Consider the following 15,904-nt stretch of genomic DNA (forward strand, 5'->3'; position numbering starts at 1 on the left):
ACTAAGAGCCAGGATAACCTTTCATAGGGACATTAAGAACCGGAACGTCTTTGTTTTTACGGAGGCATGGCTGGACCCTTCCGTCCCCGACTCGGCCATTGTCCCTGAGGAACTCTCCATTCACCGCCGGGATAGAACAATAGACTTGGGTAAATGCAGGGGAGGTGGCGTGTGTGTAATAACCAACAAATTGTGGTGTACTCCTGATCTTGAACATCTCACGATCAGATGCAGACCTTTTTATCTGCCCAGGGAGTTTTTGGCGATATTCTGTACCGCTGTTTATATTCCCCCCCACGCCGACATCACGCGTGCACTAGATGAACTGTTTGATGTTATCGACTGGCAGGAAACGTTACACCCAGAGGCTGCTTTAATCGTAGCTGGTGATTTTAATAAAGCCAACATGAAGAAAGTTCTGCCGAAGTTTTACCAGCACGTAAACTTTCCAACGCACGGTGAGAACATCTTGGACCATGTTTACACGCTGTACACACATGCTTACAAAGCCCGCCCCCGACCGGCCCCAGATCACTCAGATCACTCGGTCCTGCTGCTGCGAGCTTATAGGCAGAAGCTGAAACGTGAGCAGCCTATGACGCGTTTGGTTCAGCGCTGGACCGACCAATCAGACAGCGCCCTGCGTCACTGCTTCGACATCACGGACTGGAAAGGTTTCCGGACTGCCGCTGACAACAACATCAACAATTATGCTGAATACGTAATGGACTTCATTCACAAATGCATCAATGACGTCGTACCGCAGGTCAATGTACGGATTTACCCCAACCAGAAGCCATGGGTTAACGGAGAGGACCACCATCATCCCTGTCCCTAAGAAAATGAATGTGAGCTGCCTAAATGACTATCGCCCAGTAGCGCTCACCTCCATTGGTGGGTCGGATCGGCAACATCACCTCATCCTTATGAACACTCAGCACCGGTGTCCTTCAGGGATGTGTGCTTAGCCCCCTACTGTACACCCTGTTCACCCACGACTGTACAGCAACACATAGCTCCAACACCATCATCAAATTTGCAGACGACACCACCATCATCGGCTGCATTTCTGATGGAGATAAGGCGGCATATAGGGCAGAGGTGAGAGCCCTGACATCATGGTGCCATGACAACAACCTGCTGCTCAATGTCGGCAAGACTAAGGAGCTCATCGTGGACTACAGGAGACTACAGGGAGGAAGCCACACCCCCATCCACATCGAGGGAGCAGAGGTCGAGAGAGTCAGCTGCTTCAGATTCTTGGGCATCAATATTAGCAAGGATTTGAGTTGGTCACACCACATTGGGCAGGCAATACAGGAGATACAGAGATAGTTTCTATCCACAAGCCATCAGGCTTCTGAACTGCTGACATTTTGCACACACCAATATACACTCACCACAACCACTAGACTCCTAACAATGTCACTTTAAACAATGGCACTTTAAATATATATTCAAAATACTTCATTGCGTCTTGCACTGTTACAGTATATGTAAATACTAAATTATCTTTAGCTTACTTGCACATACACATTCCTTTGAAATAATGTTGTTGTTTTTTTTCCCTCTTCTATATTTTTATATTTATATGTTTATGTAAAGTTTGGGAACACGGGTCTAAGAATTTCATTACAGTAATGATGCCTCATTGTTATCTGTATATGACAATAAAACTTGAAACTTGAAACAGGTGCACATATCTGCTAACTGATTAACTGGGGATAAAACATAAAAAACAGGTGGACTGCCATGTCTTGGTAGGTTTGCAGCACTAGACTAGCTAAATGCTAGTCTTCTGGTACGCCTCCAGTTTCCCGGCGGGAGAACGCAGCGCTCCGCAAAGCTGCCTCTCTTCCGGCTAGTCTGCCGGCTAGGCTGTGCGGCAACCCTCCACCCCTTCTGATGTTTTCATCGCATGCCACGGCTCACTCCTATAATGAATTCACCCGCCAGCTAAAGCTCACCTTTGAACACCCTGCTGGAGAGGTGGTCACCTTTGAACACCCTGCCAGCCCCTCGAACCCTGCCAATCGCCATGCCATTACTATCACACACCATGCCTCGCTTCTGCACCTTCTTCTCTCACGCACCGGTTCTTGACGCCCGACTTGACTCCTCTTATGCCAAAAAACTGGGAGTGGAAGTCGAGGCGTTATCCCAACCTGTTTGGATTACATCTGTCGTTGTTCAGCCCCTTTTCCTGAGTCCCATCACAACCCAAACCCAACTTGTCACCCTACTCATCGACCACCACCAAGAACAGATCCGGCTTCACCTCACCTCCATCTCATCTTCCCCATCATCCTCGGACATCCTCTTTGACACAGAACCGGATTCTACAGTGGAGCACGGCCTACACCGAACTTTGCCTATTGGCTTTGGCTGGGACGTGTTCTAGGGAGTCTGAGGCCCCCGATGTCAACATCAACGGCATCCATGCAGCCTATCGGGACCTGGCTGAAGTGTTCTGTAAGAAGTTCGCCACACACCTTCCTCCTTTCCGCTCCTACGACCTGGCGATAGACAATCAGGCAGCACTGTCCCTCCCCGCGGCCATCTCTACTCTTTATCCACCACGGAGATGCAGGTGATGGAGGAATATGTATCCAATGCTCCAGGGGCTCAACAACATCACCATCAAGAACTGCCACCCATTGCCTCTTACCAACTCAGCCCTGGACGCCCTCTCTGGTGCCACCATTTTCACAAAGTTGGACCTCCGGAGCGCCTACAACTTGGTGCGTATCAGAGAGGGTGATGAGTGAAAGACGGCCTTCATTACCCCCACTGGACACTACGAAAGTCATTGCATTCAGACAATGCACCAGCCGCCTTCCAACAATTTATCGACGACGTTCTCCAAAACATGCTAGGGCGGTGGGTGTTTGTTTGGTGGGTAACGTATCTGGACAATATCCTCATCTATTCACGCACAGTCGACGAGCTCGTCCAGCACATTAGGGCAATCCTCAAGAGATTGCTCGCCCATCAGCTGTATTGTAAGTTAGAGAAATGTGCTTTTCACGAGTGCTCCACCACATTCCTGGGTTTTGTCATCTCGTCCCGGGGTGTGGCCATGGATTCGCAAAAGCTGGAAGTTGTGCGTCATTGGCCCCTACCCAAGAGCTTTAAGCAACTTCAAAGGTTTCTCAGGTTTGCGAACTTCTATCGTCGCTTTATCCGGGACTACAGTACAGTTTCAGCACCCTTTACCATCCTAACCCTACCCTCATCTCACCACTTCACCCATAACCCTGCTGCCATCTCCGCCTTCCATGAACTCTGTCGCCGATTCACCACCACCCCAATTCTCCTTCATCCAGATGCAAGTAAGCCATTCGTTGTGAAGGTGGACGCCTCGGTTGTGGGCGCTGGGGCCATTCTCTCCCAGCAAGGTCCAGATGAGAAACTACACCCATGTAGTTTCTTCTCCAAAAAATTTGACCCCACTCAGCAGCGATATGGAGTAGGGGATCGTGAGCTGCTGGCCATAAAGTGTGCTTTGGCGGAATGTCGTCATTGGCTCCAGGGCACCAGGGAGCCGTTCATCATCTGGACCGATCAACAAAACCTGACCACTATTCGGAATTTAAAACAACTCAATCCAAGACAGGAGCAATGGGCTCTATTTTTTTTAACACTATGATTTCCATCTCTCATACCATCCGGGGTCCAAAAACACCAAGGCAGACGCTCTCTTCCAACAGCATTAGAAAGATGTCCTCCGGGCAGACCCCACGCCTGTCCTCCCATCATCCAAAATTATCGCACCACTCCATTGGGATTTAGAGACGAGGATTCGCCAGACGCAGGCCGCGGAGACCGAACCGGCAGGTGTGCTGCCTTGACGACTCTACGAACCCAACACCATGAGAGTAGGGTTTCCCATCTCTGGATACCCGGGCACACGTTGCACCCTCCAGTTTATCCAGCGCGCCTTCTGGTGGCCATCCATGGTAAGGGATATCGACAAGTTCGCCCAAGCATGCCCAGTGTGCGCCTGGTTGAAGGATACCAACCAGCCAACACCGGGGGAACTCCAACCACTCCCTGTCCCTCATCGACCCTAAACGCACATTGCCGTTGACTTCATCACGGGCCTGCCGGTCTCCAAGGTAATAAACACCATCCTGACCAACATCGATCGGTTCTCTAAAGCCGTGCACCTGGTGGCCCTCGCCGGACTCCTGTCAGTTAAGAAAACAGCCGAGCTGATATTAGAACACGTAGTCCGTCTGCATGGGTTCCCGAAGGACATCGTCACGGACAGGGGGCCCAAGTTCACTGCCCGGTTCTGAAAGGCCTTCTGCTGTCTGATCGATTTAACCTGCAGCCTGTCCTCCGGATACCACCCCCAGACTAACAGTCAGACAGAGCGGACCAACCAACACCTGGGGCGCTATCTAAGATGCTTCATCGCCGATCGCCAGCGCTCCTAGGCTCGCTACCTTATCTGGGCTGAACTATCCCACAACCTCCATGTCTCATTCGCCACAAACCTAAGCCTATTTGAGGTATGCCATGGTTTCCAGTCTTCGATATTTAAACACCAAGAACCGGAAATTGATGTACTGTCGACCCAACAGTTGGTCCACAGGTGTCGGCGGCTGTGTAACCAAGCAAACTGAGCCATCCAGCATGCCAACGCCCGGTACGTCACTCAACCTCGCCGTCGACACGCTCGGGGACGATCGTACAATGTAGGTGACAAGGTATGGCTATCAACTAAAAATCTTCACCTCTTTACAGAATCATGGAAACTCTCACCCAGATTCATCGGCCCCTATCGCATCACTCTCTGGATTAACCTACCAGCTCCAGCTGCCTGCTGTGCTCCGGATCCATCTGGTATTCCACACCTCCCAACTCAAACCCTTCACTACCTCCCCTATGGTTCCACCCGTCCCAACTCCCCGGGATTCATGATGCTGTTTTTTCACTAACGTTCTCCAACGTTCTAAGAACAGCTGTATTTATACTGAAATTAAATTACACACAGGTAGACTAGATCTTGCGCATTTACTAAATAGGTGACTTCTGAAGGCAATTGGTTCGACTGAATTTTAGTTAGGGGAGTAGTTAGTTATCAGAGTAAAGGGGGCTAAATACAAATCTACTTTTTTGATATTTATTTGTAAAAAAAAATTGAAAACCATTTATCATTTATATATAATCATTATTATATAGTACCAATTGAATTTTTTTATATTCCACAATGCAAAGTAAAAACTTGTTTATTGTTTATTGTTAATATATTTAAAAATAAAGAGCACAATATCTCATTCTAGTAAGTATTGTGACCACTGTGATCACTTATTCTTTGGTCAAAGCACCTTTGTCAGCAGTGACAGCCTCACGACTGCTTGTTAATGATGCTGTAAGCTTCGCAAACCTTTTTCTTGCTCCATCAGGTTGAGCAGGCAGGGCCAGTGCATGGCCATTTTCAGGTCTTTTTAAACATGCCATATTGGGTTCAGGTCTGGATTCTGGCTGGGCCATTCTGAATCCACTCCTGTGTTTGTTATATTTTGGGTCATGGTCTGGTTGAACTGTAGAGAATGTTTTTTACTTATGATATCTGCATCAATTTTTCCTTTATACTGAATAATCGCCCAGTTCCAGAAAAACATCCCTACAACATGATCCTGCAACACCATGTTGCACCACCTGACTATAGGGATGGTTTTTCTGATTGTAAATAGTTCAATCTTTGTGTCATCTGACCAGAGGATTAAGTTCACAGGAGTCATTCAGGTCCTTTTTGGCCAACACGATGGCTACCATGTGTCTTTTAGTGTGGAATGGCTCTGTCTGGTTATGCTGGTGGTCCTTCTGGAAGTCTGTCCTATCTTCACCACAGAACTCAAGATCTTATTTATAGTGAAGTTTCTGGTTCCCCCTTTAATCCCTGCTTACTCATTTTGGCTGAATGGACTCATCTGGAAAAACAAACCTCTTCTATTTAAGAATGATGGATGCTATCATACTCTTGGACACTTTCGATACTTCAGAATGTTTCTTGTCTCTTGTCCACATCTGTGTCTGGACACAATCCTGTCATGTGGGTTTAAGGAGAATTCTCTTGAGCTCATGGATTTGTTTTCATTCTGGCACACACCATCTACTATGAGACCTTATGTAGACAGGTACGTGCCTTTTCTAATTATGTCCAGTGAAGTCATTTATGCACGGACCATCGATAGGAGCAGTATGCACCAGAGCTCAATTGCCAATTGCAAGTGTCATAACAAAGGGTCTGTGTACTGTATATATTTGTGCTTATACACACACACACACACATATATATATACACCCAACAAAAATATAAACGCAACACCTTTGTTTCTGCTCAGAGTTTTCATGAGATGGACTTAAAGATCTAAAATTCATTCCAGATACACAATATTATAATTTCTCTCAAACGTTGTTCACAAATCAGTCTAAATGTGTGATAGTGAGCACTTCTGCTTTGCTGAGATAATCCATCCCACCTCACAGGTGTGCCACGTCAAGATGCTGATCTGACATCATGAGTAGTGCACAGGTGTACCTTATACTGCCCACAATAAAAGGCCACCCTGAAATGTGCAGTTTTTTGCTTTATTGGGGGGTCTGGGGACTCAGAACCTGTCAGTATCTGGTGTGACCACCATTTGCCTCATGCAGTGCAACACATCTTCTTCGCATAGAGTTTATTAGATTGTCAATTGTGGCCTGTGGAATGTTGGTCCACTTCTCTTCAATGGCTGTGCGAAGTTGTTGGATATTAGTGGGAACTGGTACACGCTGCCGTATACGCCGGTCAAGCACATCCCAACATATACAGGTCCTTCTCAAAAAATTTGCATATTGTGATAAAGTTCATTATTTTCTGTAATGTACTGATAAACATTAGACTTTCATATATTTTAGATTCATAAAGTAGTTTAAGCCTTTTATTGTTTTAATATTGATGATTTTGGCATACAGCTCATGAAAACCCAAAATTCCTATCTCAAAAAATTAGCATATTTCATCCGACCAATAAAAGAAAAGTGTTTTTAATACAAAAAAAGTCAACCTTCAAATAATTATATTCAGTTATGCACTCAATACTTGGTCGGGAATCCTTTTGCAGAAATGACTGCTTTAATGCGGCGTGGCATGGAGGCAATTAGCCTGTGGCACTGCTGAGGTGTTATGGAGGCCCAGGATGCTTCGATAGCGACCTTAAGCTCATCCAGAGTGTTGGGTCTTGCGTCTCTCCACTTTCTCTTCACAAAGTTCAGGTCAGGAGAGTTGGCAGGCCAATTGAGCACAGTAATACCATGGTCAGTAAACCATTTACCAGTGGTTTGGCACTGTGAGCAGGTGCCAGGTCGTGGTGAAAAATGAAATCTTCATCTCCATAAAGCTTTTTAGCAGATGGAAGCATGAAGTGCTCCAAAATCTCCTGATAGCTAGCTGCATTGACCCTGCCCTTGATAAAACACAGTGGACCAACACCAGCAGCTGACATGGCACCCCAGACCATCACTGACTATGGGTACTTGACACTGGACTTCAGGCATTTTGGCATTTTCTCTCCCCAGTCTTCCTCCAGACTCTGGCACCTTGATTTCCAAATGACATGCAAAATTTGCTTTCATCCGAAAAAAGTAGTTTGGACCACTGAGCAACAGTCCAGTGCTGCTTCTCTGTAGCCCAGGTCAGGCGCTTCTGCCGCTGTTTCTGGTTCAAAAGTGGCTTGACCTGGGGAATGCGGCACCTGTAGCCCATTTCCTGCACACGCCTGTACACGATGGCTCTGGATGTTTCTACTCCAGACTCAGTCCACTGCTTCCGCAGGTCCCCCAAGGTCTGGAATCGGTCCTTCTCCACAATCTTCCTCAGGGTCCGGTCACCTCTTCTCGTTGTGCAGCGTTTTCTGCCACACTTTTTCCTTCTCACAGACTTCCCACTGAGGTGCCTTGATACAGCACTCTGGGAACAGTCTATTCGTTCAGAAATTTCTTTCTGTGTCTTACCCTCTTGCTTGACGGTGTCAATGATGGCCTTCTGGACAGCAGTCAGGTCGGCAGTCTTACCCATGATTGCGGTTTTGAGTAATGAACCAGGCTGGGAGTTTTTAAAAGCCTCAGGAATCTTTTGCAGGTGTTTAGAGTTAATTAGTTGATTCAAATGATTAGGTTAATAGCTCGTTTAGAAAATCTTATCATGATATGCTAATTTTTTGAGATAGGAATTTTGGGTTTTCATGAGCTGATGGCCAAAATCATCAATATTAAAACAATAAAAGGCTTGAACTACTTCAGTTGTGTGTAATGAATCTAAAATATATGAAAGTCTAATGTTAATTAGTACATTACAGAAAATAATGAACTTTATCACAATATGCTAATTTTTTGAGAAGGACCTGTATATACTCAGCAAAAAAAGAAACGTCCCTTTTTCAGGACTGTGTATTTCAACAATAATGTTGTAAAAATCCAAATAACTTTACAGATCTTCATTGTAAAGGGTTTAAACAATGTTTTCAATGCATGTTCAATTAACCATAATCAATTAATTAACATGTACCTGTGGAATGGTCGTTAAGACCTTAACAGCTTACAGAAAGTAGGCATTTAAGGTCACAGTCCTAAAAACGCAGGACACTAAAGATACTTGTCTACCGACTGTGAAAAACACCCAAAGAAAGATGCCCAGGGTCCCTGCTCATCTGCGTGAACGTGCATTAGGCATGCTGCAGAGAGGCATGAGGACTGCTGATGTGGCTAGGGCAATAAATTTTCCATCATTTTTTTGCTGAGTATATATAATTGAATCACTGAAATAAATCAATCTTTTTAAAAATTATATAAAATTTACAATTTTAAAAATGTATTGTAGTTGAAGTATAGTATGTATAGCATTAATTTCCTGTATGTTATTTGTACTTACACTGTGCACTTACACACAGTACTACTGCATATTTTATCTATCTATCTATCTATCTATCTATCTATCTATCTATCTATCTACCTAGAGTATCAAACATATTTTTTTGGTCAATCATGTGTTTGACCAGTCAGAATTTTTAAATGAAGATGCAAGCTCCACTCTTGATCCTCCAAAAATAAAATACAACAAAATTCGTCCCCCAGTGAAAATGTGTCTATTTGTATATGTAAATGTGTTTGTGCTAATGACATCACAATACAGGGTTAGAAGGATATGAGCAAGATTGATTTTCTTGTCAAAGATACATTCACAATTACATACAAGCTACATGATAATTAATAATACTGCATATTTTTAAATAGAATATCAGATTAAAATAAAATGGGAATAATAATTTTTCACCTAATATAAAAACAAAAATAAATTTAAAAATATATAATAAAGAGAAGGAAATAAATATGGTGTGAGCTTTATGCAGTTTTCACCCCGGTGGTGTGTTTAGTGAGGCAGAAGCAGTTTTATCTCCTGGAGATTTACACACACACACACACACACACACACAGAGGGAAATAAAAAACATTGCACGGGTACTGCGTGAGAGCGTCCTGCTTCCGTTGGCATAGAAACTAATCCATGTTGGCTTTTTAGCACCTGACAGTGCGTGCGTGTGTGTGCGTTTGTGTGTGTGTGGGCGGGCGGCTGGTCGTGCCTCTCCACCGTAATGAGGTCTGATGGGGGAGGGGTGTGTGGACCTTAGCACGCAGCTGCACGAGGTGACCTACCTTACACACATACACACAGACTTTGAGGTCTCAAACAAAGACGTCTCAAATACCCCATGTTTTTACCGGTAGGAGACGGTCAGCGTTCCAAATCGAGATGTTAAGGGTGTAAAGTGAAATAATGAGTGTAGCTCTGTGTGTGTGTGTGCATGTGTGTGTTATTTTAGGACGGGCTGCTCATGCTGATGGAAACACAGCCAAATGAGGCAACAACCTGAAATCATCCATACAGCTAAATAATATTTATATGTGAAGTATAAGTTTTTTTTTTTCCGGGATTAGTGAGCTCGGCATTTAGTGACTTTACACCTGACATCTGAGAACAGCAGAGATGAACACCAAACCCAGGGCAGGCTTGTCTTATATGAGGTCACATTAGGGGTGAAATCTTTTGTCCTTAGGTCTCGTTTAAGGACAAAAACTGGGGATTTAATCACTTTTGTTGAGTGTGTACACACACTGGTGACACATCTTAACATTTAAACATAATTAAAAAAAAGTTAATTTGGAACAATATATTCCCTTAAATTATGCCATGACACAGCAAATAAGAGTGATGTAATGGTACAGTGTGTTTTTATGTGTGTGTGGGAAACACTTAATTCTCTTTAATTAATGACAAATTAATGGCAGTATTTTTGTTTAGTTTTTCCAGAAAACTTGCTCATAGTTTGTCTTCACTATCTTTTCAGGTTGTCGTGTTATCAACAAGGATGCAGAGCTTACATTACCACTGATACACTGCCATATATCAATTTTGGCTATGCTTATTCACAGACTAAATCATGTATACAAAAGTTCCATAGAAATACAAATATGTGTTCTTCAAGGGTTTGGTAGAGAAGTAAGGGGTTTTAGTGTCATTCAAGTGTTCTACAGTTACCTCTAATTACCATAGGGTTCTGGTAAGAACCGTTAGAGGATCCCAAAAAATACTAATATCTCTCTATCATTCTCTTTTTCTCTCTCTCTCTTACACACACACACACACACACACACTCATTTAGTGTGTCTCTCTCTCAGTCTTTTTCTCACTGTCTCTCTCCCCGTCCCCTCCCTTTCTTTCTCTCCTGTTTCTCTGTCACTCTCTCTCTCATTGTCTCTCTCTTTTTCTCTCTCTCTCTCTATTGCTGTTACTCTTACTGTCTCTCTCTATTTCTCTCTAACTGTTTCTGAAGAACTGTCTCACTTTCTGTCTCTTAATGTCCCCCTCCCTCTCAGTTTCTTATTCTCCTTTTCTCTCTGTCTCAATGTCTCTCTTTCTTACCCTTTTTCTCTGTGTCCTTATGTTTGTCTGCTCTCTCTCTCTCTCTCTCTCCCTCTCTCTCACACACACGCACGCACAGACTGAGTGTGTGTGGAAGACTGTACACAGATGTGCAACTGAGTGTGATTGGTGTGTGTGCGTGTGTATGTGTGACGGCGTATTACAGCCTAATGTCCAATTACGGTAGATTGAGGACAAGCACTATATGCGTATGTGCGCGCGCGCGTATGCGTTCTTGTAAAACCACAGTAACACACTGCCATCTAGTGGTCAACATGATGTGCACACTTTGTTCTCACCCAGGTGCAGAAAACTTAGTATGAAAACACTGAGTCTCTGGGGCATTTTGCAGAGGTTATTCACCCTAATCTTTATGTTTTGTTATTAAAGCTGACCTGTAAATTAAATCCTAGGAACTGGGCAGTTTTGGGGGAACTTTTGGGGAGCTCTGTTTTAGGTCACTCAAAACCGACCTCACTCCTTCCAGGGTGATGCTAGTGAGAAACTCCTTTTCTCAGTGCAGAAAGTAAAAGCTGATTTTTTTGTGTAAGAGTGTCTGTAAAAGCGAGCATTGTATGAGAACCTTTTTCAGGCTTGTGATTGGCCAACATGGCTTTGTGGATAGCATGTTTTTGCATTTAAAAAAAAACAGCCATGTACATGTAATATTCAATTCAATTTAGTTGTATTTATATTGGGCTTTTAGCAATGTGCATTATCACAAAGCAGCTTTACAGAAAAAAAATGAAAATAAATTAGGACACCATCTCACTCATCTTTCATACCACTTTATCCTGTATTCATAAAAAAAAGGGAAAGCAGCTGTTGTTTTATGGCTTTTATCTGCGCTCGCTCAATATTGGGAATTTCATTTACGTAACAGTCACAAGAATGATTTTCGGTCATGTGATTCTGGAATTTTTGCTCACAGTTCTTGCGATTATTTTGACTCCACAGAATGAGATCTTGCATGGAGTCCCAGATCAAAGGAGATTATCAGTGGTCTTGTATGTATTCCATTTTCTGAAAGTTGCTCCCACAGTTGATTTCTTCACACCAAGCTGCTTACCTATTGCAGATTCAGTCTTCCCAGCCCAGTGCAGGTCTACAATTTTTCTTCTGGTGTCATTTGGCAGCTCTTTGGCCATAGTGAAGTTTGGAGTGTGACTGTTGAGGTTGTGGACAGGTGTCTTTTTTACTGATAACAGATGCCATTAATACAGGTAAGGAGTGAAGGACAGAGGAGCCTCTTAAAGAAGTTACAGGTCTGTGAGAGCCAGAAATCTTGCTTGTTTGTAGGTGACCAAATACTTATTTTCCACCATAATTAAAAAAAAAAAAAATACTTTAAATAATGTAATAAATAATGATTTTCTGGATTTCTTTTTATTATTTTGTGTTTCATAGTTAAGGTATGCCTATGATGAAAATTACAGGCCTCTCTCATCTTTTTAAGTGGGAGAACTTGCACAGTTGGTGGCTGACTAAATACTTTTTTGCCCCACTGTATATATGTATATACATACATATATATGTTTATTGTTTTGATGTGAGGGACACTTTCTTGTCTTTCAAAAAAAAAATTTTGCCCATCAATATAATCTTGTCAGCAGAATGAAACACTTTTATCGCTTTCCTTATGATTAATTACTTGTATTCCTAGTTTTAAATAGCTTTTAATAAACATGTCTGTGGTTTAAATATCTTTAAAGGATTTTACCTATAGTAATATGTTTTTTGTTTTTTGTATTATTTTGGACAAAATTATCTTTACAATGATGAATAAAATAAATATAAACTCCTTAAGACCCATCTTACACAAGGCTGTTTTACTGTAAAGCACATTCATGCTAGAGACCTTTAATTTACTCCTTAGCTAAACGAAACTCACCCAGATCTCGACCCGAATATCTTCCTTTTTTGGCGGACCAAAGTCAAGCCAGGGCTCAGCCAAGCAGATACAATTTGCTTTTTTTTGGGTGGGTTGGCCGGATTCCAGCCAGAACTCTGGAGCCTAATTCTGTTTAACACAAGACTGTGAAGAAAGCAGCGCCAGAATAAAGCCAGAAGTGCCAAATGTAAGCCAGACTTGGCCTAGTTGTTATCTGGGTACTGATTTCAACAACTGAATGCAAGATTTAAGTCCCTTTCTGATTCCCTGAAATTTTCACAATTACCGCTGCTCTATTTAAAGTGCAATCTGGAATAAAAGATCTTATCTAAATTCTTCATCCTGTGTCTGGCATTGTCAATAAAAACTTATCCCAGACTACATATGAAAAAAGATAATTCTGCTACCATACTTTCGTTCTTGTGGATATTATATTAACATGTTACTTTGTCCTTGCTATACCTTTTTGACTCCTCTCGCATCTGTTCTTAAGATGCTTACTCTCCCATGCTCACTATATCATTCTCTCCCTCTATTTCTCTCTCTCTCCCTCTCTCAGGCTTACAGCCTTATAGCCTGGTTTGTTGTTACTGTCCAACTGTCCAATTTTGTTCTTAATGATTTTACCAGCACTTTTAACAGTGGTTTATGTTTTTTAATGAAACAAGCTTTTGGTCAAGCATATAGAAGAAACTGTATTTTGCTGTTAATAAATAGCAGAGACCTTTTTGAGAGACAACATGTTTGCATGTTTAACTGTGTCTCTCCTGGTGCCAGCAAGCTTATCAAAGCACATCGGACAAACTGAGCAACATGCGTATTCAACTATGCGACTTTAAAACTTTACATGCACAAACTGTGTTTCAGTAAAATTTCACACAGAAGACAAGTGTGGGTAAAAAAAAAGTGGTGAAAAAATGTATAAGAGAAAACTATCTTCTTCTACTACATATTCTGTTAGTTTTCTGTCAGTTTAAACCTTTAAACACAGTGAGCAGAACTCTTTCACACATGTAAAAAAAAAAGTAATCATCCACCCAGTTTATGAATTGAAGGCGGAGTCAGGAGAGTGAGTGGTGATGTTAGTGCTGCACCTGTAAAGGGTGAGTTTTCTGTTTCATTTTGCAGCAGTAAGAAGATAAAGAATAGAGATGAAACCTTCTGATCTCTTCGTGTGTGTAAGTGCGATACTGGCAAATCAAGCTTAAATGCAAGAATCTGTACCATTAAAAACATGTTTGGCATTCTCTTTTAAGTGACACTTATTCCCATGGTAAAATAACAAGGGTCACACTGGATATTACCTTTTCCTATTTGATATTTTCCATACTCATTAGTTAGTGTTTCCCTTGTAATATTAAAGGCATGGCATGCCACAATGCCAACAACACCACTGCCAAGCCTATGCAAAAAGCATTTTTTATTTAATACTCTGCAATGTACTATAATTGACATTTGATATATGTAATGTGAAAACCTAACAGCATAGTGTGTTTTTAAAGAAATCCTGGAGAGAAGTGTTGCAACATGTAGACTTAGCATCTATATAAATAAATGAAAGGTTTAGTCTGTACTTTTTTTTTTCAATTATATTTTTTATAAGTTTTTTATATAATTATATAAGTTTATACATTGAGCGAACCAAAACCAATCTCAGAAAATGTTCTGTCTGTATGTATGTCTGGTCATTGTCATTTAACAGAGCCAATCAACACAATAGTTTACCGGTATACACTGTAAAAAGTCCAACAAGATAAATGTTAAATGAATTATAACTGTATTGTTGGCCCAACTTTTTACAGTGCTATTTGTTGAGACAACAGGTAACATTGTGTTCCTGAAAACCTTGGTGACACAGACTGAATAAATAAAAAAAATCAAGTTGAGTCAGCAATTCAAACCTTCATTGAAATGCAATCACATGATTAATAAGACCTCTGCCCCCTCCCTCCAGTCGGACTGATGCTATTAAATTGCATTAAAGGGTTTTTTTGTTATTTTGGAAACTATTTATTGAGTATTTATTTATTTTTGTAATAAAATATGTTTCAGTGAACTTACAAGTATTTTAGACAGTTAACGTTATACACGTGAGGCCAGTGTGTTTCTGCTTATCGTTATACTAAGGCACCCTAAGATTACTGAGGTAAACCTAGCTAACGTTAGGTACACCGTAAAGAAGTAAAGGAGCTAAACATTCTGAACCGTATCTATCTTTTTCCCCACTTTGCCCTGACTTTTTCCCAACAACAGCGTCCTGCTCCCCCCAGCATATACGGCTGCTCAGCTAACGGAAGTTCGAGAAAACCCCAAAGTGTTTAACAGTTCAGGAGTAGCGCGCTTCAGTACTCGGTAAGTTAAGGGATATAAAAATGTCTGTGTTAGTTTGGCTTCAGTGTCGCTAATGCTCATCTACAAGTGTTATATCTGTTTACTTATCTTGATGAAAACCGAAAGAGTTCATTTAAACATCACTTCACACATGTAGTTACTCATTAAAATGGCAAAGTAAAACCCTTAAAAATATCAAATAGTTTTTAATATAAAACAATGCATAGCTTTAAAACATCATTAGACTTCCACAAACAGTGTTTTACACTCTGGTGGTATATAGCCTTATTAATATATTTAACTTTTTATCATAATTAGAAATTCAATGAAATTTATCATCTTTGTCCTTAAAAGACTCCTCTTGTTTCTTTAACCAGAGCTCTGCTGTGGATTGGGTCAGAAAGGTGATGGCGGGCCTTTTGGAGCTACTGGAGCAGCGTGAACAAGCTGTTGGAGGGGACTATAGTCTTTGTTCAAGTAGGCTTTATTGTCACTTCAATTATATACAATTAGTACACAGTGAAACGAAACAACGTTTCTCCAGGACCAAGGTGCTACATGCAACATAAAATTCTAAAATTCTACATCTAAACATAAAATTACAACATAAATTAACAGAAAAACTAAACTAGTTAACTAAGAGGCCTAGTTAGCTGGCTAGCAGAGACAAGACAGATTGACCTAACATAAATTACAACATAAATTAAC

Source organism: Clarias gariepinus, chromosome 8 (assembly GCF_024256425.1).
Source record: "Clarias gariepinus isolate MV-2021 ecotype Netherlands chromosome 8, CGAR_prim_01v2, whole genome shotgun sequence".
In the NCBI taxonomy this organism is placed as follows: domain Eukaryota; kingdom Metazoa; phylum Chordata; class Actinopteri; order Siluriformes; family Clariidae; genus Clarias; species Clarias gariepinus.